General features: G+C 42.6%; 1 protein-coding gene across 1 annotated transcript in view; it reads left to right on the plus strand.

Moving 5' to 3' along the window:
• Window positions 1–2,106: 2,106 nt before the first annotated feature.
• Window positions 2,107–24,007, plus strand: part of CCDC178 (coiled-coil domain containing 178) — a 459,155-nt gene continuing 437,254 nt past the window's right edge. Inside the window, exon 1 of the mRNA XM_089678352.1 lies at window positions 2,107–2,148. The gene's annotated coding sequence lies outside the window, so the exon portion shown is untranslated. The remainder of the gene's footprint in view (window positions 2,149–24,007) is intronic.

Here is a 24,007-nt window from a genome sequence, read left to right on the forward strand (position 1 = left end):
TTGTAAATTCTTTAACCTCTTCACGCCGGCTGAATGCAAATGTGCGGCCTCCCGGCATCTGGGCCTAGATGCCGAGCAACCGCACATTTGTGTTCTATTAAAAAAGGACACGTGTGCCGAGACCACGTGCCCTGCGCGCTCCCAGCACACATGTCCGGTACTCACGGAAAGGCCCCAATCGCCTCTTTCGATCGAAACCTTTCCCGATCATGTGACCGCCGTGACGACACGTCACGGAGGTCACATGACCCTAAACCCCGCCCCACCTCCCTGCTTCTGAAACTCTTAAAGGGTCGGGAGGCGCCGGCGTGAAGGGGTTAATTGTCGGGCAATTTTAGTAGCTGAGAGGTATTTTACTACATACTCAGAGGTGGTAAGATACCGCTCAGTAAATTGTCCCTGTTCGAAGTTCACGGTTGAACTTTTGGTAGGTTTGAATGTTTGACCGTGGGGGGTGTTTGGCCCATCACTAAATGTGACCTGTTGGACAGGGTTAATTTGGTTTTGTTGCAGGCTAGCTGGTAAGTGAGCTGAGAATTTTTGTTTTTGATGTGCGTTGCCTTTCCATGTGCTCCTTGCTGCAAAGGCCAGTTATAGGTTGGAGTGGTTGTCATTTGTACTCCTGGAGTTCTTCTCCCTGTCAGCGCCCTATGCTTCACCTTTCGCATCATTCATTCATGAGTATGTGTGAATGAACAAACTAGAAGTCGCATATGCCACCACAGCAGAGGTCCTGTGATATCACCACACTGATACTTCCTCCAACCCTGCAACTAAAAGTGTTACTTAACCCACAACAGTAAAATCAGTCTGTATATGCAGTAAATCATGATTGTTATACTCACTGTGGAACCTTAGGGGTTTCCTCTGCATTGTGTAAAAAGGCTGTTTTATACTGATTTCTCTGCTCCTCCTCTTGTTCAAATGTCCACGTCTTATCTCCTGATAAGACAGACTGAACCGTTGCCTATTCTGCACAAGCTCAGTTTAGTGTGTATTGCTAGAGAGGTTTTTTTGTGATCAGCACAGAGCCAATCAGCACTGTCCAGACAGAGGTCAAGGGTTCTGCATTCTCCTAGAGCAGAAAGAAACCGCCACCTACAAGCTTTAACAAGTGCTCTGCTGGACACTGATAAAAGTTACAAGACTGCTCTAACTGCTGATGAGAAAAGGTATTTAGCAGTTTATATTTACTAAAATAATTGCATTTCCATGTTTTGTGTGCTGTGGGAGACCAGATATAGTGACTGCAGGGTCCTAGGTTTTGTAACACTTGAAGGTCTATATCTCGGTATGAACCTGTGACTGGAGGATAGTCTGCAGTAGCCTGAACATTGAACCCCCACATCTATTGATCCTGGTTGCAGTGCTTTGCAAGCTCCAATGCAAAAAAAAAACAATACACATTTTTTGTTTTAATTCATTGGTATGTATGCATTTAATGTAGGTTCACACCTAAGTGTTTTTCGCAGAGTTTTGCAGAAACGCAGAACAGTCCATTCAACATGATTTCCTATGAGACATGTTCACATCTCCAAGTTTTCACCCGCTGCATTTTTTGGAAAGAGTCAGGGACTTTTTTGAACACAAAAAAGTTGTGTTTTTGGTTCTATAGACTTCAATAGAAATGCTGCAGAAAAGCATGTAGTGTGTTTTTTTTCCGCGTTTTGATGCTTTCTGCGTTTTAAATCTCCCTAGCAAAAAGGCAACAACAAAAACCGCTAAACGCATCAAAACACGTCAAAAACACAGGTGCAAAAACGCAAAGTGCAATGCAAAACGCAATGCAGAAACGGGTCAAACGCAAATTGCATAGGTGTGAACCTTGCCTGATTGATTTTTTTTTAATATAAAATGGAATTTTGCTCTGAAAGGAGATAATGCACTGATCTGCAGGATGGACGAACAATACAACATAACTTCTGGTATTTAAATCCGACATTTATTTCTACAGATCTGAATCCTGCGATAGAAGAGGGCCACTTGATGAGGAATCAAGAAAGACAGATCGGGATCCTTCACATGGCGAAGAGTTGGGAGTTCTCTGCGCTGTGTGGGCGGGGCTATGGGCGGTTATGTTTGCCGGGGTTGCCATGGTGATGTCAGCTGTTGCTGTTTCGGTGATCGGTGCTGCCAGCACAGAGGGAGGTATGCACTGACAGTCTATGGGGGGGCGACTCTGGGGGGAGACAGAAGAATGTTAATTTTGTGTTACCGAAAAGTAAAACTTCCGGAGCTGTGACGTTTAATCTAATGCTGAGCTTTGCTGACATGGCGAGCATGCTGTATACTATAGTGGGTGGTGATACTGTGTTCAGAGCCCGATCATCAGTGACCCCTGGCTGTATCATCATCAGTCATCATCACTCATTATCATCACCACTCATCATCATCATCATCATCATCATCACTCAGCAGGAGGATTCACAGTCTCCTGTTACCCCTGGTTCACACCTAAGCGTTTTCTGCCCCGTTTTGCGTGTTGCAAAAATGCAGTGCAGTCCATTTAACATGATTTCCTATGGGGCAGGTTCACATCTCCGCTTTTTTACCTGCTTCGTCTTTTGGAAAGGGTCAGGGACTTTTTTTAACGCAAAACGCATTTTTGGTTCTATAGACTATTAAAGAACGCTGCAGAAAAGCATGTATTACGTTTTTGCTGCATTTTTTTTAATGTGTTTTTTGCCGGATTTTTGATGCATTTTTAATGCCTTTTGCTTTTAAAATCTGCCTAGCAACAAGAAAAAGAAAACTCAAAACGCAGCAAAAATGCAAAACGCAACGCAAAACACAATGCAGAAACACCTCAAATGCAACCTGCATAGGTGTGAACCTAGACTAAGGTTGGTCATACATTATACAATTTTCTGCCCAAATTCCTTTAGATGTATCTTAAACTATGTTGTACAAGGGCCCGCCTAATTGGATACAATTGAAAGTGTTGTTTAGGGTTGACCTCATATTATATGGTTGTTGGTAAGTCTAAAGCAATTTTCTAAAGAAAATTATATAATGCATGGCCAGCCTTACTCTTCATCAACTCCATCCATCCCATCTCTATGTCTGCTTCGCCCAGTATTACAAATGGTTAACCCCTTCATAACTGGGGGACTTTGGAGTGGTAAAAGTCACAAGGCATCAAATCTTATTATTTGTAATACCCAGATGTACGCAAATCTGTAAGGTCCCATTCCCACCTGTGTGTTTCACTAACGTGCATCTTTTTGGCAGTTTTTTGATCAACAGTATACAACAAACACACAAAAAAAAGCTCTGCTTCTTTTTGGGTGTTTAGTTTTGTATGTTTTTTGACCGCGTGTATTGGCTTGTTTGGCAAAAAAGTACATGCACATTTCCTAGCTGGGGTGCTATTAACACTGGGTTCACACTAATGCGGTGTGGGACACCGCATGTAATTCGCATAAGAATTGCACCGCATTCCTGTGCGAATCACATGCGATGTCGGTGTGGTGCGATTGGAGCCATATATTTTATTTGGCTCAAACAGTATTGCATATGCTCCTTTTTTTTTACTTTTTTTCTTTTTTTTTAACCCGCACCTGAATCGCATCGCGTTTTGCAATCTGTTTCGGGGTGTCATTAATTTAACATTGACACCCGCAACAGATCAGATGAACGTCATGCAATTGCAATGATTGATAATATAGGGAGTCTTAGGTTTTTAGTAGGTGGGTTTATTAAGCATTTTTTGGCACTTGTTAGTACATAGTGTAGCACTCTTTATTTGTATAAATGCGATTGCAACGCATTTCAGGAAACGCACAGGAGTTTCCTGCATTGCATCAGTGTGATTCCAGTCTTAGGCCCCATTTCTACCTGCACATTCCGGAAACATGCGGAAAAACATGTGCGTGCATCACATTTCCAGTGCCATTAATTGTTAATGGCATCCCAAATATGACTAGAAAACGCATGACAAATGCGGCAAAACTCATGCCTAAAAAGCTTGCCACCCAAAAAGGTGTGCTTCTTTTAGTGTTTTTGCCACGTGTAGGGCAGCTCATTCAAGGGACTGTCACGCAAAGAATACACCAAGAAAATGCATGTTAGCGTGAGGTGCAGGTAAGAATAAGGCCCAACATTTAATGTCGCCGCATGCAAGCACAACACATGGTTTTTGCAGGTATTTCATGCATTCCTGGAACATCCAGTGGGGAATGGGGTCTAATGGGCAGAAGGAGGCAGATTTCACACCATGTTTGTTGAGATGTGTTGATCTGCATGGCGTTATGCAAGAGTACATAGGCTGCATTATAATGCACTGCCTACACATTTGTACACAGAGCACTGCACAGCACTGCATGTCACAACACTGCAATCAAGCCAGCACCTTCTTTGCCATGTGGCAATCACCAGCTGGAGTAGATGTGTTCAGGGTCCAGCACCTGTCATCCTGATTGTTAGTAAGGCAGGCCATACATGAGTCAAATTCCGCACAAATTATCTTTAGAAATTCAGAAATTTTGTGCGTTTGGTAATCCAGTAGTGCCACCATAGATTTTGAAATTTGACCAACCAAGCCTTTAATTTCGCCTCATGTTGCTACAGAAAAGAATTTTCATGGCCAAGTATTTTCTTTTCTTTCCAGGTCACAGCTCATGCTCATTTCTTTTTCAATTACAGGTGTACCTCGGTTTACGAATTTAATGCGTTCTCCAGGACATTTCGTATTGCAAAAAATTTGTAAACCGAAATGCAGTTTCCCATAGGAATGCAATGAAAACCAATGAATCCATTCCGAGATCAGAAAAAAGTAAAAGAAAAGTTGCTGTCACTCTAGGTCAGTGCCGGTTTTTAAATATAATTACCGCTTTTGTTTTTTTACTTCGCTAAAGCTCAGAGAATCAGCTGTCACTTCCCCCCAGCTAAAAGAAAGAAAGTTTCCTTTTAGTTTATTTCCCTAAAATAAACAATGTAGCCTTTTAGTTTTTTTCCAGAGATAAAAGAAACAAAGTATCCTTTAGCTCCAGGGAAAGTGACATCTAATTCTGTGAGCTATAGTGAAGAAAGAAAAAAGCTGGCAATTGCATTTAAAAAACGGCACCGACATACACTTAGTATTGTGAAAAATATTTGTAAAAAATTGGAAAACCAAGGCATTATTTTCAATGGATTTTCATTCGTAAATCAAAAATTACGTTAACCGAGGCGTTCATAAACTGAGGTACACCTGTACATTTCTCTCATGATTCTCCCATCGATTAAAAATGTGTTCGTTTTTAAAAAAATGTCCAACATGCCTGATCACTCAGATTCGATGGTCACTCGAAAATCGTCTGTTGCTGTGGCCCACTAATGGTGCAAAATTTGAATTGAAATTCTTAGAAAATATTTACTAAAAAAACTTCTTTCGGAATTGGACCCGTGTATGGCCGGCTTAAGAGCCTGGTCACAGCAGATTATATGTATATAACATCATCATATGTGTGCAGACTTGAGCACACATCTTTACCAACAGACGTGCATCTGTGCTTAAAGGTGAACTCTGTGTAACCATTGTTGTACATTGACTTTGTAGTTATAACTACCTCTGTTGATGCCTGTCCCATGTGTGGCTGTTCAAGAAAACTCTTACTTTTATTGAGCCTGTAAAATACTGCAAGCAACAAGCATCCAGCACCGGGCCTACAATTCTAGCTGTAGTACACCTCTGATAGCAGGTCCCTCAATCTCTACCTCCTCCATTCTCAGAATGCCTTGTATTCTTTCCATTGAATGCAAGGTTTTGCTGTGACTGAAAGAGGAGGATTGTGACAGTCATCTACAGCTCCTCCGTTTACATAATGTCTTGTGTTCTTTTCATTGAATTCAAGGTCCATGATTGGAGGTGGGGGGCTTGTGATAACCATTCCCACCTCTTCCATTAACAAGATGTCTTGTATTACAAAACATTTGTGAATGAACAAGGCTCAGCAGAGCCTTATAGTGCTTTATCTTCACCACAATGATTATTTGTTACCTTTTGGTTACAATATACTGTGGATACACTGTGGATCTGCCCACATGCTATAATATGAGAATGTTGGTGCATCTCTGTACAGTGTCCCTCATGTTACTGACCCTATCTACAGTATGTTAACACTCATATTACCTTTATTAGCTGGAACAGCACTCCCTGTGCCCCCCTGTGATTTAGACAATGGTATATACAATCACCTTGTACAATTGACAAGCATATCCAGCGCTCACACAATGATGGAATTAATAATGATATACCAGTCCACAAGAATTGGTGAGATGAAGACAAAAATAATACACAGAATATATCCCGAAATGCGGTGTGACAATGATATGTCAAACAGTCAGTTCAGTGGTATGCAGAGTAGGGAAGGGATGGATAATAGGGACCGGAATACATGATGAGGCTGGCAGCTCCTCGCCAAGGATGTGGGGATCCCCCATGTAAATCCCCCTCGGTTAGCATCCGGGATTCATGCAATAAGCAGGAGCAGTGGAGCCAAGGGTCACTAGGATAGTGGAGCCGATGATCACTGCATAGCCTTGGGAGACAGACCTGCTATGATGGACTCCCCGGCGTATCTCCATGCATTCCCGCCGAATGATTGGGAGATGTGACAGGTGCCGTGAATGGCAAGTGGGCAGGCAGCAATGCATTTCAGAAGCCCCGCCTCCTTTGTCAAGCACTTGTCAAGCTATTCACGGCACCTGTCACATCTCCCGATCACTCAACTCGAAAGGTTATGATTAAGCACAAGTTTGTGTGAAACGCGTTGACAGGTCCTGTATTCATGTCCTGGTGTTTTGTGTGTCCTATGGATCAATAAATATACACTATATTCATCAGTCCTCCGGTGTGCGGCTGACCCTTCTTCCTGTTGCACTCAATGGGAATGCACAGAGAGACGCCACGGAGTCCATCATAGCGGGTCTGTCTCCCCAGGCTATGCAGTGATTATCGGCTCCACTATCCTAATTAACCTTGGCTCCACTGTTCCTTCTAATTGCACGAATCCCGGATGCTGACCGAGGGGGATTTACATGTAAGTGCTCTTGTAATAAAGTCTCAATGTTTTAACCCACGCTGATCTGGCGCCCTGCTTGTTCTTTTGCATCCTTCTGTTCTGTGAACACCCCCTGTGACATTAATACAGTGATCAGTGCTAAAAAAAAAGCACTGACACTGTACTAATGGCACTGGGCAAGAACGGATTAACATGAGGGGTGATCAAAGCGTTAACTGTGTGCTGGGAGTGTTTTACCAGGGGGCTGTGTCTGTGTGCTTCACTGTGATCACACTGCTCCGGATGGCTGTGCTGTGCACAGCCATCCAGAGCAGTGTGCCCGAACTGACAGGGAGGAGAACTGTTAGTAAACAAAACAGTCCTCCTCCCCATCGGAGATCTTCAAAAATCACCGGGCACTGGTGAGTAATTACCGGCTGGGACCTTGTGATTGACAGCTGCGGCCGCAAATGGCTCGCACGCACCCCCTACCCGGAAATGCAAAATCACGAATATATACGTGATTTTGCACACCCATGCCACCCTGTAGCAGTATTTCTGCTATATTATTATATTATTATACAGGATTTATATAGCGCCAACGGTTTGCTCAGCACTTTACATTATAGTGGGAGACAATACAGTAACAATACAGTTCAATACAAGAGGGATTTGAGGGCCCTGCTCCTTGGAGCTTACAATCTAGGAGGGAGGGGTAAGTGGTACAATAGGTAATAACTGTGGGGAATGGAGTGGCTGAAAGAGTAGAGGATTCCAGTATTAGCAGAGGGTGGGATAGGCTTCCCTGAAGAGAGAGGTTTTCAGTGATCACCTAAAGGTAAGTAGAGTAGGTGATAGACTGGGTAGGGAGTTCCAGAGGATGGATAAAGTCTTGGAGACGAGCATGGGAGGAGGAGATACGGGAGCTAGAGAGAAGGAGGTCTTGCGAGGAGCGGAGTGTGCGGTTTGGGTGATATTTAGAGATAAGATCAGTTTTGTAAATTGGGGCAGTGTTGTGGATGAAAATGGGGGGATCAAAGTGAGCGCTATATTATAGAACAGCTAGGACACCAAAAGGTACCAACATAACCCTCTCAAAACCAAGTGTAATTCAAGGTGCAGCGCTAATGTGATCAAAATAATGTAATTTCCGTAATCAGATGGTCTGGTGATAATTATAAATGACCTTGCATTATGTGAGAGTTCATGTATAGAATACAACAATAAAAGTCCAAAGAAACGGTCAAATGTGAAGTCTAGTGATGAGACAACAAATGCAAGAGTGATATATTTCCCAAATCTTCTGGTGATATTAATCAAATAATGAATTGAGCACTCACCAGATGCGCAAAGTTGTAGTGCATTTTGAGAAGATATTATCTCAGAAGATCAGCTGGGGTGTCTTAACAGGGCCTCTGCCGCGTGGTATGGATTCCTCCCTGGATGGCTCTTGGGTGACAGCAGCTACTCTCTCTCCTTAGTGAAGAATACTGTGGATGGTCGGACTCCTAAAGAGTCCAAAAAAGGAGGAGACCACATAACGTGATACTGCTTCAAAAATTTTAATCCAGTCACAGGTACAGATAAGAGGCAAAATTTTAAGAAAAAAGACACTGACCAGTAATTAGGCAAGATGGTTGCCGGACCACCACAGGGTCTCGTCAGCGTGACGTCAAAGCATTGTAGCTCCTCACTGATGCGTTTCGTGTTAAGCGCACATATTCATAGGGGGTATGCTAGCATTTGTTATCTCATCACTAGACTTCACATCTGACCGTTTCTTTGGACTTTTATTGTTGTATTCTATACATGAACTCTCACATAATGAATGGTCATTTATAATTATCACCAGACCATCTGATTACGGAAATTACATTATTTTGATCACATTAGCGCTGCACCTTGAATTACACTTAGTGTTGTGGATGGCTTTATATGTCATTGTTAGTGTTTTGAATTTTATCCGTTGGGCAGCTGGGAGCCAGTGGAGGGCTTGGCAGAGAGGGGTGGCAGACACAGAATGGTTAGTGAGGTGTATAAGTCTGGCAGCAGCGTTCATGATAGACTGGAGGGGGGATAGCCTGTGATGAGGTAGGCCGATGAGGGAGTTAAAATAGTCAAGGCGTGATGTGACAAGGGAGTGAATAAGTTGCTTAGTGGTTTCCGGGGTTAGGAACGGTCGTATTTAGGAGATGTTGCGGAGGTGAAGTCTACATGATTGCATCAGCGATTGGATCTAGGGCTGGAAGGACAGATGGGAGTCTAGGATGACACCTAGTTCCTTGGCATGAGGGGATGGACTGATGATTGTGTTACCGATATTTTTGGTGAAGTCAGGGGAGGGGGCACGGGCAGGGGGGAATACTAGGAGCTCAGTTTTGGAAAGGTTGAGTTTGAGGAAGTGGAGTGACATCCAAGCCGATATGTCACTTAGTAGGCTAGCGATGCGGGTGGAGACTGAAGGGGTGAGGTGAGGGGTAGACAGATAGATTTGCGTGTCGTCAGCATAGAGATGGTAATTGAAGCCATGGGAGTTTATCAATGACCAAGGAAGGAGGTGTAGATGGAGAAGAGAAGGGGTCCAAGGACAGGACCTTGAGGGTCCCCTACAGAGAGAGAGTGAAGAGGAGGTGGCAGCATTGTAGGGAACACTGAAGGAGCGCTGCGATAGATAGGAGGAGAACCAGGAGAGAGTGGAGTCTCTGAGGCCAAGAGAGTGTAATTTTTTGAGGAGGAGGGGATGGTCAACCGTGTCAAAAGCCACGGAGAGGTCGAGTAGTAGGAGTATTGAATAGTGGCCGTTGGTTTTAGCAGTTAGTAGGTCATTAATGAGTTTTAGTAGGGCAGTTTCAGTGGAGTGTAGAGGGTGAAAGCCAGACTGTAAAGGGTCGAGAAGGTTGTTGTCAGTGAGGTGGGAGCTCAGACGATTGTAGACTAAGCGTTCTAGGAGTTTAGAGGTAAATGGCAGCAGGGAAATGGGTCTTAGGTGGTTCAGGTTGGTGTGGGGTCTAGGGAGGGTTTTTTAAGTATGGGAGTGATGTGCGCATGCTTTAGAGGAGAGGGGAAGGCATCTGTAGAGATGTTTTTTTTCAACATATTTGTTTTTCCTTTTCACAGACTCCTCTAGAGAGATAAAAAATATACATCAGATTCTGTCTTCAGCTTGTTCAATTAAAGCAGAAACAAACCCACCAATTAACTTCCCAAAACAGTTACATTCATGGCATGCCTTGAATGATAACTGTTACAGTTACTAGAGTGCCTATGTCAGCAGTTAAGGACTAGTGCGCACTGGGCTTAAAAAACTCCACTTTTACAGGCATGTGATTTTTTTTGCTCTGCCTGTAAACACACCTCTTTGTAAGCTTCTGTGACCATGCATACATAAGCATTTACAGGCATAAAAGAAGAGGAGTGTTTACAGGCAGAAAAAAAACTTTACCAGCGCATTCAGGAAAGGAGCTTTTGGGCAGAAGAAATGCTTGAAGTATCTAAACATGTTCAAACATGCATTTAGCACTTGAATGTTTATTCCAATGGAAAGAATAAATTAATGTTCTGGTGGAATCCATTAATGCTGAAATGCTTGACATGCCTAAATGCACCTGAACGCATGTGCAAAATGCAAGTTTGCGCACATTATTAACCACTTCCCGTCCGGCCCATGTACATAAACGGCTGGACAGGAGCCGTGCAAGAGCGGGTTGCCGTTCATAAATGGTGCGCGCGTTTACAGCCTGTGCGCGCTCCCTGGGAGCGCACGGCACCGCGATCTGGTGAACACCGATCGCTGTATGGGACCTCTGTGTGAGGTCCCGATCATGTGATCACTGATTGGTCAATCAGTAATCACATGAATAGTAGTAAGCAAGATGTCACTTTCTGATATCATTGCTTACTACTTGTGAAATCTGTGAATGATCACAGAGGTCACATGGTACAAGGCTATTCACAATAGCCTTGTACCATGTGACAAGCTGTGACCAATCACAGCTCTCACAGTATTTCTCAGTGGCTGCAAGAATGCAGCCAAAGAGAAGGAGAAATGATTGCTTTTACAGCCTTTATGGGTGTAAAAGCAATCAGTGTAAGAAAAAAAAAATCTTCATCACCCCCCACAAGTAGTACAGTGTCACTACTGCTAGGGTGACAGTAAGTTAAAAAAAACAAATATAAATAATAATATAAATAAAAATGTAAAAAATGTTTTTGAAAAATTATAATTTTGGGTTATAAATTAATTTGGGTTTTTTTTTTTACGAAAAAGCTAACTGAATACATTTTGGACAAGATTTATGAAGAAAGATTATTTATTTGCAAAATTTTATAAGAAAAACTTTTTTGGACTTTTATCTAGCAAAAAAAATAAAAATCCCAGTGGTGAATAAATACCACCAATATATAGTTTTATCTGTCTCAAAAAAATGCTAAAAAATGCATATGCGTACAGTGTTGCTTGACCGCGCAATTGTCATTCAAAGTGTGATAGCACTGAGAGCTGAAAATTGGCTTGGACAGGAAGGGGGTAAAAGTGTCTGGACTTGAAGTGGTTAAGCAGGAGAAAAGGCATGCAGGGGAGCTGAGCAAATGCTCAGTGTGCATGAGGCCTCACCGAGCTGTCAAATGGCTGGTGATCACATGTACAGCAGCATGGCAACTGCAGCTCAAACTGATGCTAAGATGGCAGCTTCCTGTAAAGGATAGGAGGGTTTAGTTTGGCATTAAAGTGGAACTAAACCCCTCTATTCTTTCCAGCCCAGGAAGCTGCCATCTTAGCCTCTGTTTGATCTGCAGCTGCCATGGTGCTGTACATGTGATCAGCTATGACAACAGACATTTGAAGGCTTGACAGTTTGGTTGAGAGCACAAGTAACTGTGACAGTTATCATTCACGGCATACCTTGGATGTAACTTAGGAAGCAGTTAAATGGATGTGTTTAGTTCTTCTTTAAGCTTTGAAAATTAAAGAAGCTGATTGGTTACTATGCACAGCTGCTTCAGATTCCAGCCACTGCAGTTTAAAGCTAGGTTAACATCTGTGCGGGTGGTGCCACTGTAGATCCGCATGAAAATCCATGCAGCCGCACCACCCACACAGAGGACTGCGGACTTGCAGTCAGGTGCCATTAGTTCTAATGGCACGCCGCCCGCACTGGAAAACACAACTGTACTGGGAACCGAAGTTCCTGTGTGGGCTGTGTTTTCCAAAGAAGTGCAGGGACTTCTTCCCTGCGTGTCACGGGCTTGGGAGTCCATTCAAATGAATGGGCTCTCGTGCCCGCGCAAAATGCTGCCCGCACGGCCACATATATGTGAACCAGGGGTAAATAGATCTCCTCATAGAGAAGCAGTACAGGTGTGGGTTCTAACTCTGGTGATCCCTAGCGTTAAGTGTGATTGGCTATCACAGTAATCACATGATCAGGAGCTGGTCCTACCATCTGTCGTTGGTTACCCTGAGATCAGGTATTGTAACTTACAGCATGTTCTCCATGTTGGGGGTGTGTGACTGAGCATGCTACCAGCACAAACACACACCACATATAGGCAATATCATGGAAGAAAGCCCGCTTTTGTGACGCAACATTTATGTGTTATGCCACTGTCATAATTTGATACCACCACTGATGAACCCAGACAACACCCTAAGGTGCCATGGCACCTTAGTTGAAAAAGGCTGGTCTAGGGCATGGCAGAAAAGTAAAACTTGTATCGAACATGTTATATACAACAACTGTGCTTCATTAGCATTCATTTTCAAATGTGTCATCTTATGCATTTTATATGATATTATTTATAATAAAATTCCTTTTTCTAGTGAATATTTTGTATATCTTAAAAATGTAAGTCCACTTTTACATGCTATAGATGAAAAAAGAGGAGAATATATGCTGGAACATTTCTTATAGACATAATTGTAAAGTGAGCCTCTCACAGTCATGAGCATATCACACCTTGCATGCGGTGAGAAATGAATAAGCACGGGTTAGCTTCAGATAATATTCCCATCAGTAGATCCAAAGATTTAGGCAGGCCATAGACAATGTGATTCTCTTTCCTGCTACCACGTGTTGTGCGTGATTTGACTTCAGTCTCTGCATAGACGTTTGGGAAAATTAGTGAGCCAATCACACAAGCATGAATTAGTAGTTTTGAACTGGTTATGTACATAAACAGTATTCAGAACATATCTAGGTCCCAGGTTTGCAAGGAAACAACTTTTGTATTTTATGGCAGTTGCGAAAATCACAGCCTGCAGGAGATTACATTGAAAAGACTTAAACTCAAAAGCAAACATTTATTATATCGGAGCTTACCAATTTATAAATGCGATGGCTGCATTAGTTTTCTTTCTTAGGCTTTCTTTCTTCTGCTTCATGTAGTGATCTGGCCAGTAAGTCTGTTGTTTTTCAAAAGAATAAACTCTCCTGCAGATGTATCAGTTATAGGGATGAGAGAAACCCTTCAACACTGACAGTGCTGCTTACAATGGTCACCTTTTATTTATTTATGTAAAATCTTCATCCCAAAAGGAAAATAAAATGTAACTGCTTCTAAAGTGTTAGCTGGAGTTTGGCTTCAATTTCTGCAGTGCGGCATATCCTAGATTGTAAGCTCTAAAGGGCCGGGCCCTCTGTTTCCTCTTGTACCAAATTGTATTGTATCTGTAATGTCTACCTTCATTTTGTAAAGCACTGCACAAACTGCTGGCACTATATAAATCCTGTATCATAATAATATCGCATGTGATTCATACAGGAATACACCGCATTTCTGTGCAAACCACATGCAAATTCTGTGTGGTGCGATTTGAGCCATACATTTTGTATGGCTCAAATCGCACCACATCCACACCAAAAAAGGTGCAGGACCCTTTTTTTTTTGTCCACATTAGAATCAGATTGCATGGGTATTAACACCCATGCGATCTGATTCTACACATCGCGCCACATTTTGCGAACCGATTTCGTTGTGTTGTTAACTTGACATACACATCTGCAGTGGTTCACATGAACGGGGTGCGATTATGATGTGGAGCGTAATTCGCACAGAAAACGGTGCAAATTCCACACCGTATCAGTGTGAACCCAGGCTAACGCTCCCATCCCCCCAGACTGACAATGCTGTTGTCCAAATGTGTCCCTGTGCTCCTTCATCCAGATTGGGGGCACTCTAATACTGGAGGTGTGTTGCTGGCCAGATCACCAGGTGAAAGCAAAGAGAAAAAGCCTAAAAAAAAGAAAACTAATGAAACTGGAATATGCAGTTTAGTTTTGGGCACCAATTCACAAAAAGAACATTGGAGAACTGGAGAAAGTACAGAGAAGGGCAACCAAACTGATAAGAGGCATGGAGGAGCTCAGCTATGAGGAAAGATTAGAGGAACTGAATGTATTCTCTCTGGAGAAGAGGAGATTAAGGGGGATATGATCAACATGTATAAATACATCCGTGGTTCATATAGTGAACTTGGTGTAGGAGTTATTCACCCTGAGGTCATCAGAGGACAAGGGGGAACTCTTTACGTCTGGAGGAAAACAGATTTAATCTCCAAATATGGAAAGGTTTCCTCATAGTAAGAGGTGTGAAAATGTGGAACAGACTCCCTCAAGAGTTGGTTCTGGCCAGCTTAGTGGATTGCTTTAAAAAAGGCCTGGATTCTTTCTTAGATACACAGAATATAACTGGATACTAATATTTATAGGTAAAGTTGATCCAGGGAATATCCAATTGCCTCTTAGGGGATCAGGAAGGAATTTTTTCCCCTGCTGGAGCAAATTGGATCGTGCTTTGCTGGGGTTTTTTTTTCCTTCCTTCCAACTGTGGGTATAGGATTATAATTTTTTTTTTTTAATGGTTGAACTGGATGGACTTTTGTCTTGGTTTCAGCCAGACTAACTATGTAACCACTACATCTAATGATTGGTAAGCTGCAATATTTTACATTTTTGGTCTGGAGCTTAATACTGCTTTAGGAACATACAATTACAAATTGGCTAGTATGACAATTTTACTTCATTCCTTTTAAGCAAAAGTAGATTTTTTTTTTAAATACCTGCAACAATGTTAACACCAAATTAGTTATAAGTCCAATATTACATGAATGATAGCCATGAAAAGGCTCCTTACCATGGTTGAAACAAACCCATATGGTTATTAATTTGGAAGAAATATACATTTGTCCTCCGGGACCCAGAGGGCAGAAGACTTCTGATTAAATGTATGCAATTTTAAATTAATCAGTATTGAGCTTCTCTTCATGTTCTGGTAGGGCGGAATTCAATTCTACTGGCAAAATGCATGGCTCTCCCTAATCTCTGGCAGTGTTCAAGGATCCTCGGGCGGTGAATGCATAGTATGTATTACTGTATGCCGATCCTTTATGCTCATATTCAATTTAAATTCAGTGCACATAAATACAGTTTCAAAGCTGAAAAGATTTTGCATGCATTCATGTGTCTGTAACCTAATGGTACATCACAGCAGAGAAAATTGTACATTGCGTTATAACCACGAATGCCAATGTTTGATACGCTTGTAAGAGTCTCTACTGAACTCTCTGTGCTGTCGCAAATTGATCTGACCATGAGCCCCATATTTTAGTAAACATCATCTACTTAGTACACCTTGACAAGCAAACTCCCACCGTAGCAACTCATTTCCTTTAGCAAGATTTTAATTCCAGCTGTCATACAGAGTGCCTGTTATACAGAAGCATGATTTAGTGGATTGATAAAATTGTGCTGCTCATGAATGATTGTGTAAGTTTTTTTTTTTTTTTTAACCTTTTTGTATAAATTTTTACTTATTTAGAAAATATGTGAATATTTAGCTACTAGTATCAGTGGGTTGCATCTTCCCCTCACCTCCAGTGGTAGCATGGTGATAAAAGGTGCCTCCACTTACTATCACAGGGGAAATCAACCTACCTTGCTGCTGTGGGTGCCGATCAAGCCTTGGGTATGGCTGGCTCGTGTTTGGCCTTCAAAGCCTTCTTTCTAAGAGTGTGTGTGAATGAAGTGAAGTGCCAAGTCTGAAATGCATTTCTGTTGGAGCATTTGGTCTAACTTCATAGTGGCTGAGAGTACGTGCAGTAAAATTTAGAATGCAGTAAATTATAGAATGTATTCTAGCTCCCATCGCAGAAAAGACTGTTGACTGGCTCAATTCAGGTTGCTCTTCAGGGATAAAATTGGCAACACCTATGGATAGCAGCTATGAGTGGCTTGGCTGGTAATGGGTTAGGGGCAGTTGCTTCTTTGTTAAAAAAGGATGAGAGTTCCTCTATAAAATAATTAATACTATCGGTTTGGTGACCCTGGAAGTTTAGGAGTATGTAAACCCTAGCAATGGCATTCTTTTATTTTTTTCCCTTTTTGGTTTATTAAATATACCACTGAATGTGTTTTGTTATATCTGCTTGACAATTGCAAAAAAAAAAAAACTCAGAAAGTTAGAATTTTCACCACATTCACTAAAGCCAGCCATAGATGCTAAACCTGTTGAGATTCAAACCATCTATGGGTAGGCTGATTGTACTGAATTCGATTGTTGTATGACTTGGGAACAACCAGCCTGTTGGATTTTTCATGCAGTTATTGCCAGCAGCTACAGGCACTAGCAATAATCACTGTGTTCTTTCAGTAGGTAGGGCTTCCCCTCTGTGCCCCCCTGCTGTTAGAACACAATAGCTCCACAGTCAGTGTTGATGGGGGAATCGAGCAATTTTCTTCCTGCAACTACGGATTGTAGGAAAGAAAATCGCATCATCTATATCCGGCTTAAAGTATTACTAAACCCATGACCCTGCAATCACTATATCTCGTCTCCCACAGTACACACCACATGGAAATGCAATTATTTTAGTAAATATAAACTGATAAATACCTTTTCTCATTGGCAGTTAGAGTAGTCTTGTGACTTCTATCAGTGTCCAGCAGAGCACTGGTTAAAGCTTGTAGGAGGAGTTTTCATTCTCCCCTGATTGTCCTATGAGGCTGCATGACCCCTTATCCTGTGTCTGGATAGCACTGATTGGCCCTGTGCTGATCACAGGCACTCTCCCAAGAAAAAAAAAAATACTCTCTAACAATAAACACCGGACTGAGAATGTGTAGCTTGCCCCCAAGGCTCTGTTTTATCAGGAGATAGATTGGAGATTGTGGAAGAAGGGGAGAATCAGAGGAGACAGGATCAAACATCCTTTTTACATAATACAGAGGATTAACCCCTTAGGTTCCACAGTGAGTATAACAAGCATGCTTTACTGCATATACAGACTGATTTTACTGTTGTGGGTTTAGTAACACTTTAACCACTTCCCTACCATATATATATAAATATATACATATACATGATTTTGCATTTCCAAATAGGGGTCATGCCATTGGCAGCTACAGATGTCGATCACTGGGTCCTGGCTGGAGATTCCCTGCTGGCAAGTGGCGATCGTCAAGCATCACTGACAGGAGAGAGACCTGTGTGTAAACAGCACAGGTCTCTCTCCTGCCAGCAGGAACATGCTGCTGTGTATGCTGTGCACAGCAGAGAAATACACAGCAGTATGTTTCCCTAGTAAAACACACACAGCACACAGTAACACAGCACACAGTTAAGCCTTTGGTCACCCCAGATGTTAACCCCTTCCTGCCCAGTGTCACTGCATTAGTGTCATTGGGATGTCAGTGGCAGTTAATCAGGTCCCCCCCAGTGTCAGAATGCCCGCCGCAGTCCCACTATAAGTTGCTGATCGCCACCATTACCTTAGTATGAAAAAAAAATTCCAGTATATATACCGCCATTTGTATAACGTTCACGTAAACCAATTAATTTACACATATTGGGATTTTTTTTTTGTAGCAAAGACATGTAGCAGAATAGATTTTGGCATAAATTTATGAAGACATTTTATTTTTTTTTACTGGATATGTTTTATAGCAAAAAGTCAAAACTATTGTTTTTTTTTTAAAATGTCTGTTTTTTTTTGTTTATAGTGCAAAAAATAAAAAACCGCAGAGGTGATTAAAAACCACCAAAAGAAAGTTCTATTTGTGGGAAAAAAGGACATACATTTAATTAATGTACCGCGTTGCATGACCACGCAATTGTCAGTTAAAGTAACGCAGTGCCGTATCACAAAAGATGGCTTGGTCAGGAAGGGGAGGTAAATCCTTTGGAGGGTAAGTAGTTAAGCTAAGGAAAAATTCGCTTGAACAGCCTACTGCCTTTATTAGATCAACCCAATTGTTTTGTTTCAAGGGGAGTAATTACTTCCCCTAGTTCATATTTTGAGACTACAGAATGATTAGCCTTTTTTGTGTGGAAAGTAGAGAGTAGATGGGTGTTTAGAGCTTAAGTGCTTAAGAGCTTAAGTGCACTAATGGCAGATGAACAGATATTTTTCTGTACTTGCATGGTCTTTAAATGGATAAAAGTTGGGAAAATATGGATGTATTGTAGAGATGCACAGCATCTCGTAACAGAAAAAAAGAGAATTAAACAGAATAGACCAGCCATAGTGAGGCCATTTGCAACCTTTGAGAGTGTCATTGTGTGATGTTGTCAGGCTCAAGAAAACTGCATGTTGAGAGCTGTATGTTTGAAAGTATAACGAAAATGGTAAGGCAAATGGAGAAAAGTCAGCTAAGGTAGTACACAATAATATAGGAAAATACAAATCTTTATCTGCCCATTGAGAAAAGCTTTTTTTGGCCTCTAATTTCGTTCATTGATCAGTAGCAACCCCAGTAGACCCTTCAAAGGTTTAAGGCAGGGGTTCTTAACCTCCCTAGCGGTATGCTAACCTCTGTTTCTGAAAATGGTAATTATTTAACTGTCATATTGAACAATTGGATTCAGTACTTCCTTAGTCACTCACCCAGCACAAGTAGGCAGATTTGGTGTTCTGACTTCACTTTTTTCATGCCTTTTTCTTGGTCACTGAATGAAGCAAAAGACAGCTAAGTAATTGATTATTATATTATTATTATACAGGATTTATATAGCGCCAGCAGTTTGCTCAGTGCTTTACAATATAAAGGGAGACAATACAGCATCAATACAGTTCAATACAAGAGGGTTAGGAGGACCCTGCTCCTTGGAGCTTACAATCTAGGACGGGTGTCGGCAACCCGCGGCTCCAGAGCCGCATGCGGCTCTTTTTCATCTTTGCTGCGGCTCCGGAGCACACTGCCCACCAGGTGACAGGCAATAGGGTTTCAGTGGTCGGCAAGCCGCGGATCGCAAGCCACATGCGGCTCTTCTGTGTGCCGGGCGCCCGCTCCCCTCCCTCCTCTCGGGCGGCCGCCTCAAAAGTCAGGACTCTTTTAATCCGGCCCGCGGAGCGTGGAACATTAGCTGTCAGGATGTAGGCGGGGCAGCCAGGATGTAGGCGGGGCAGCGTGACGAACTCCTCTCACAGTCCGCCCTGAAGACCGGAACACAGCGCGGGAACACAGCGAGAGGAACGCGCGGAGCAAAGGTAAGTGAATTGAGACAATATGGGGAATTAATTACTATAGGGGGGATGAATTACTATGGGGGATGAATTATTATATGGAGGATTAAGTACTATGGGGGATGAATTACTATGGAGGATGAATTACTATATGGGGGATGAATTACTATGGGGGATGAATTACTATGGAGGATGAATTACTATATAGGGGATGAATTACTATGGAGGATGAATTACTATATGGAGGATGAATTACTATATGGGGGATGAATTACTATGGGGGATGAATTACTATGGAGGATGAATTACTATAGGGGGGATGAATTACTATGGGGGATGAATTACTATGGGGGGGATGAATTACTATATGGGGGATGAATTACTATGGGGGATGAAGCTAACTGCACGATCCTGTATATAGCATTAAGATAAGAAACAATATATGCAGTGTCGGATTTGTTTTAAATGTTGCAATGGTTTTGCGGCTCCCAGTCTTTTTTTTCCCTTCGGAAACGGGTCCAAGTGGCTCTTTATGTATTAAAAGTTGCAGACCCCTGATCTAGGAGAACCAAGTACAACATTTCTTTTAAATACTTTACATATGCGGTCTTCAATACCCGATATCGATCTCCATACTGAAATCGATCGTATCCACAGAGCACTGATTCCCCCTAGACAAGGCGGGCCTCCTAGAGATATCATCGTAAAGCCTCATTTTTTCCAGGTCAAGGAAGCGGTAATGAAGTATAGCAGAGAGACTCCGGATCTGGATTTTGAAGGTCATAAGATACAAATTTTCACTGATGTTTCTCTGACTACCACCCAGAAACGGCGATCCTTTAAGCCTCTACTTTCCCATTTGATGCAGAAGGGTATCCGGTATCGCTGGGCCTTTCCTTTTCGCCTACAATTCAATCTTAATGGAAAGCCTTAAGGGTTCTCCACATTCCAGGATGGCGAGCAATTGTTACTTCAATTGGGCATTATATCTCAGAGTCCTACATCTCACTCCCCAGCAAGATCGGCTTCTCGACCTCAGTCGCTTTCACCTTTGTGGACTGCTTCAAATCCCCGAAAGACCGGGCTGCGGAAATCACCCAAGCACACTTCCTAAGTTTTTACAGGTTTTCATGGGACTCCTTGGGTGTTTTTTTTTTTTTCTTTTCTTCCACGGTTAGGTGGTGGCCTCTCAGTGGTTCCTCGGGAACATTGGCCTCTACTTTTCTGCTGTTGTGGGAGGTTTGGTGGGGGGAGGGGCTTTGGGGTTACCTCTTATCTACATGCTGATTTCTTTATCAGAGGGATCGATTGCATTCTTAACTAGTAATTGTTATGTTATTGGTGCGTTGTTGTCGGTTCCGGGGAGTGTCTATGTGCCCTCCCTGATTGGAAGACTCTTCCCTGAGTTGTTTTCTCCGGTCAGACCTTTTCCTTTGCAGGGCTATTGCTCTGCTGTTACGGGTGTGAAGTTTGATTTGCCTATGTTACAAAAGTTTGTATATCACCTTCGGTTGCTTGACATGAGGATTTCTCTATTCCAAATGTCTCTTCTTCCTTCTTTTTTCCTTCCTCTCCTTTCTTTATTGTCCTCCCTCTTCCCCCCCCCCCTTTTTTTTTTTTTCTCTCCCAGGGTCAGCCGTCAGCGAATCTGGATCCTTTGGACCCTTTTTATGCTCCAGGTGCGGAGGGTCCCATTCTATATAGTTTTTTAATTGCCGATTATGTCTTCCCTACGGTCTCATAGCGGAACGATCCGTCTACTTTCTCATAACGTTCAGGGGCTCAACTCCCCCTCCAAACGCATAAAGGCCTTTAATTCATACAGCTCTTTTGGGGCGGACATAGTTGCCCTGCAGGAGACACATTTCCCACCTTCATTTACTCCACGATACGTACATAAAGATTATCCTGTGTGTTATTTTGCTAATGCCTCAGAGAAGAAACGGGGGGGGGTTGCCCTTTGCTTATCTCGCCGTCTTTCCTTTACCGAATCTAAAGTTATCCGGGACAAGGAGGGACGGTATCTTCTCGTGAAAGGTCACCTGAGGGGACACTTGATTACTTTTTTAATTTACTACACTCCAAATACCAACCAGGTGGAATTTTTCCATTCCCTATTGAACTCTATGGCTAGCGAATTCGAAGGCAATGTCATTCTGGCTGGTGACTCTAACCTAGCTTTAGATTAGATTTTGGATCATTCTCGAACCGCCGTGCTTCAGCCTCACTCTAGACAGAGCCATAAATTGGCCCAGCTATTGTATCGGTTTGACTTTGTTGATGCTTGGAGAGAAGCTAACCCAAACTCTCGAGACTATTCCCATTACTCTAGGGCTCATAATTGTTATTCTCGCATTGACCATATATTTCTTCAAACACATTCACTCCCTAGACTCCTCACTGCTAAAATCCTCTCCAAGCCTTGGTCCGACCTTGACCCGATTTCTATAACATTGTCATCCGGGCTGCTTGGTAGGACTGCTTATTGTTGGCGCCTTAATGAATCTATTTTGGGTAATTCTTCCTATTGTCAGGACATCTCCTCTCACTTACAAACGTACTTTGAGCTTAATAAGTCAGAGGATACGAACCCGGCCAATAACTGGGCAGCTCATAAGGCCTCAGTTAGGGGGTTTATTATTCCGCTCTCTTCATGACTTAAAAAAGCCCGAAATGACCTTCTAGTCACCAAAACTCAAGCATATTCTGACTTGGTTGCCCAACATAAGCAAAATCCCAGTCCGGACTTGTTGCTTAAATTGGATCAAGCCCGGCTGGAACTAAATCTTTGTCTTTTTACTACGGCTGATAAACAACTACAATGCTCTTACCATAATTTTTTTTACTTTGAGGGATAGACCTGGTACCTTATTGGCCCGCAAGTTGACTCCCAGACATTCTCAAATGGCCCTCCCCAAGCTCAGATTAGACGACGGCACTTTATCCCAAGATCCGGGTAAGATTCTTCGGAAATGTCACTCTTTTTACACTGAACTTTATAGTACGCCTCACTGTATGTTCATGATGATCAGTCAGGATTTATCAGCGGTCGACAAACATCTGACCAAATTTGCCGGACTTTAGCTTTGCTGTCAGCCATACATTCTAATTGGGACACATCTTCACAGAGGGAAATTTTATTGTTATTGCTGGATATTCATAAAGCATTTGACAGTCTATCGTGGGACTATTTCAGATGTTAGATAGGTTTGGGTTTGGCCCTTCTTTTACGACCTTGCTACGGGCCCTCTATTCTAATCCTTCGGCTCAAGTTTCCATTCGTGGTTATAAGTCAGCCTCCCTGTTGATAGGGCGTGGTACTAGACAGGGTTGTCCTCTCTCTCCACTATTATTCGCTCTGGCAATGGAACCGCTTGCGATCGCCATTCGCTCTGATCCCACTATTTCGGGCATCCGCTACGATCAGCGGGATCATAAATGCGCTCTATTTGCTGATGATGTCCTTATGTACATATCTGCTCCTCACACTTCTTTGCCCGGTATCCTTCACCTATTTCATCGTTTCTCAGAGGCCTCCGGTCTTACTCTTAATTCCTCTAAAACAATTGCCTTAAATATTTTGTTGCCTGACTCGGAGGTTCGTTACCTTCGGGACAATTTTGATTTCCAGTGGGCCCCTCGTTCTCTCCCCTATCTGGGGATTCACCTCACAAAATCTTTTTCATCCTTATACAAGACCAATTATCTTCCGCTCTTCTTCAAGCGACTTAAATCTGATTTACTAGAATGGCAGGATCTCCCACTTTCCTGGTTTGGTAGAATCCACTCTATTAAAATGACTTTTTTACCGCGCCTATTGTACTACTTTAGGACGTTACCGATCATGGTTCCCGAAAGGGAACTGATACTATTACAAGCTGCAGTCTCTAGATTTATCTGGAGGGGAAAGCATCCTAGGGTCAACAGGTCAACTCTTTTTTTCCCTAAAGAAGCATGGCGATTTGGGACTTCCTAATCTAGCTTATTTTCATGCGACTCAGATAGCACAGTTAACTTGTACTACAGCCAGGGGTTATGCCCCCCAGTGGGTTGGCATTGCGACCTTATCCTGCCATCCTTATGCTATTGGTGCTCTTATGTGGCTACCTAGTCGCTTACGTCCTCCTATTTTGTGTCCTACGCTGTCCTATTCGTTGATGGTTTGGGACAGATGGCGGGCTTGCAAACCTTTCTTGTCCCCACATACTCCATTAGCTCCAGTTTTTTATAATCCTGAGTTTATTCCTGGTGTGTCACCATCAGTATTTCAATGGTGGATGAATAAGGGTTTGCTGCGTATTGGAGACTTCCTGGATGGACTTCGTCCTCGTTCTCTCCAGTATTTTCTGACACCATACCAGATGCCTACCTGAGAATTGTTTTGCTATTATCAAATTATCTCATTTATCTCTAGCAAACTTAAATTAATCGCGGAACCTTGTACACGCACTCCTTTAGAAGTCTCCTGCGGGGCAACTTGGTTGATGAGGGGTCGTTTGTCCATTGTCTATGCTTCCCTTGTCGATCCTCTCACTAAATTATCCTATATGACTCAATGGGAAAGGGA

The sequence above is a fragment of the Staurois parvus genome, unplaced genomic scaffold, assembly GCF_062004578.1.
Source record: "Staurois parvus isolate SC_StPar_1 unplaced genomic scaffold, SC_StPar_1.0 ptg000203l, whole genome shotgun sequence".
Taxonomy (NCBI): domain Eukaryota; kingdom Metazoa; phylum Chordata; class Amphibia; order Anura; family Ranidae; genus Staurois; species Staurois parvus.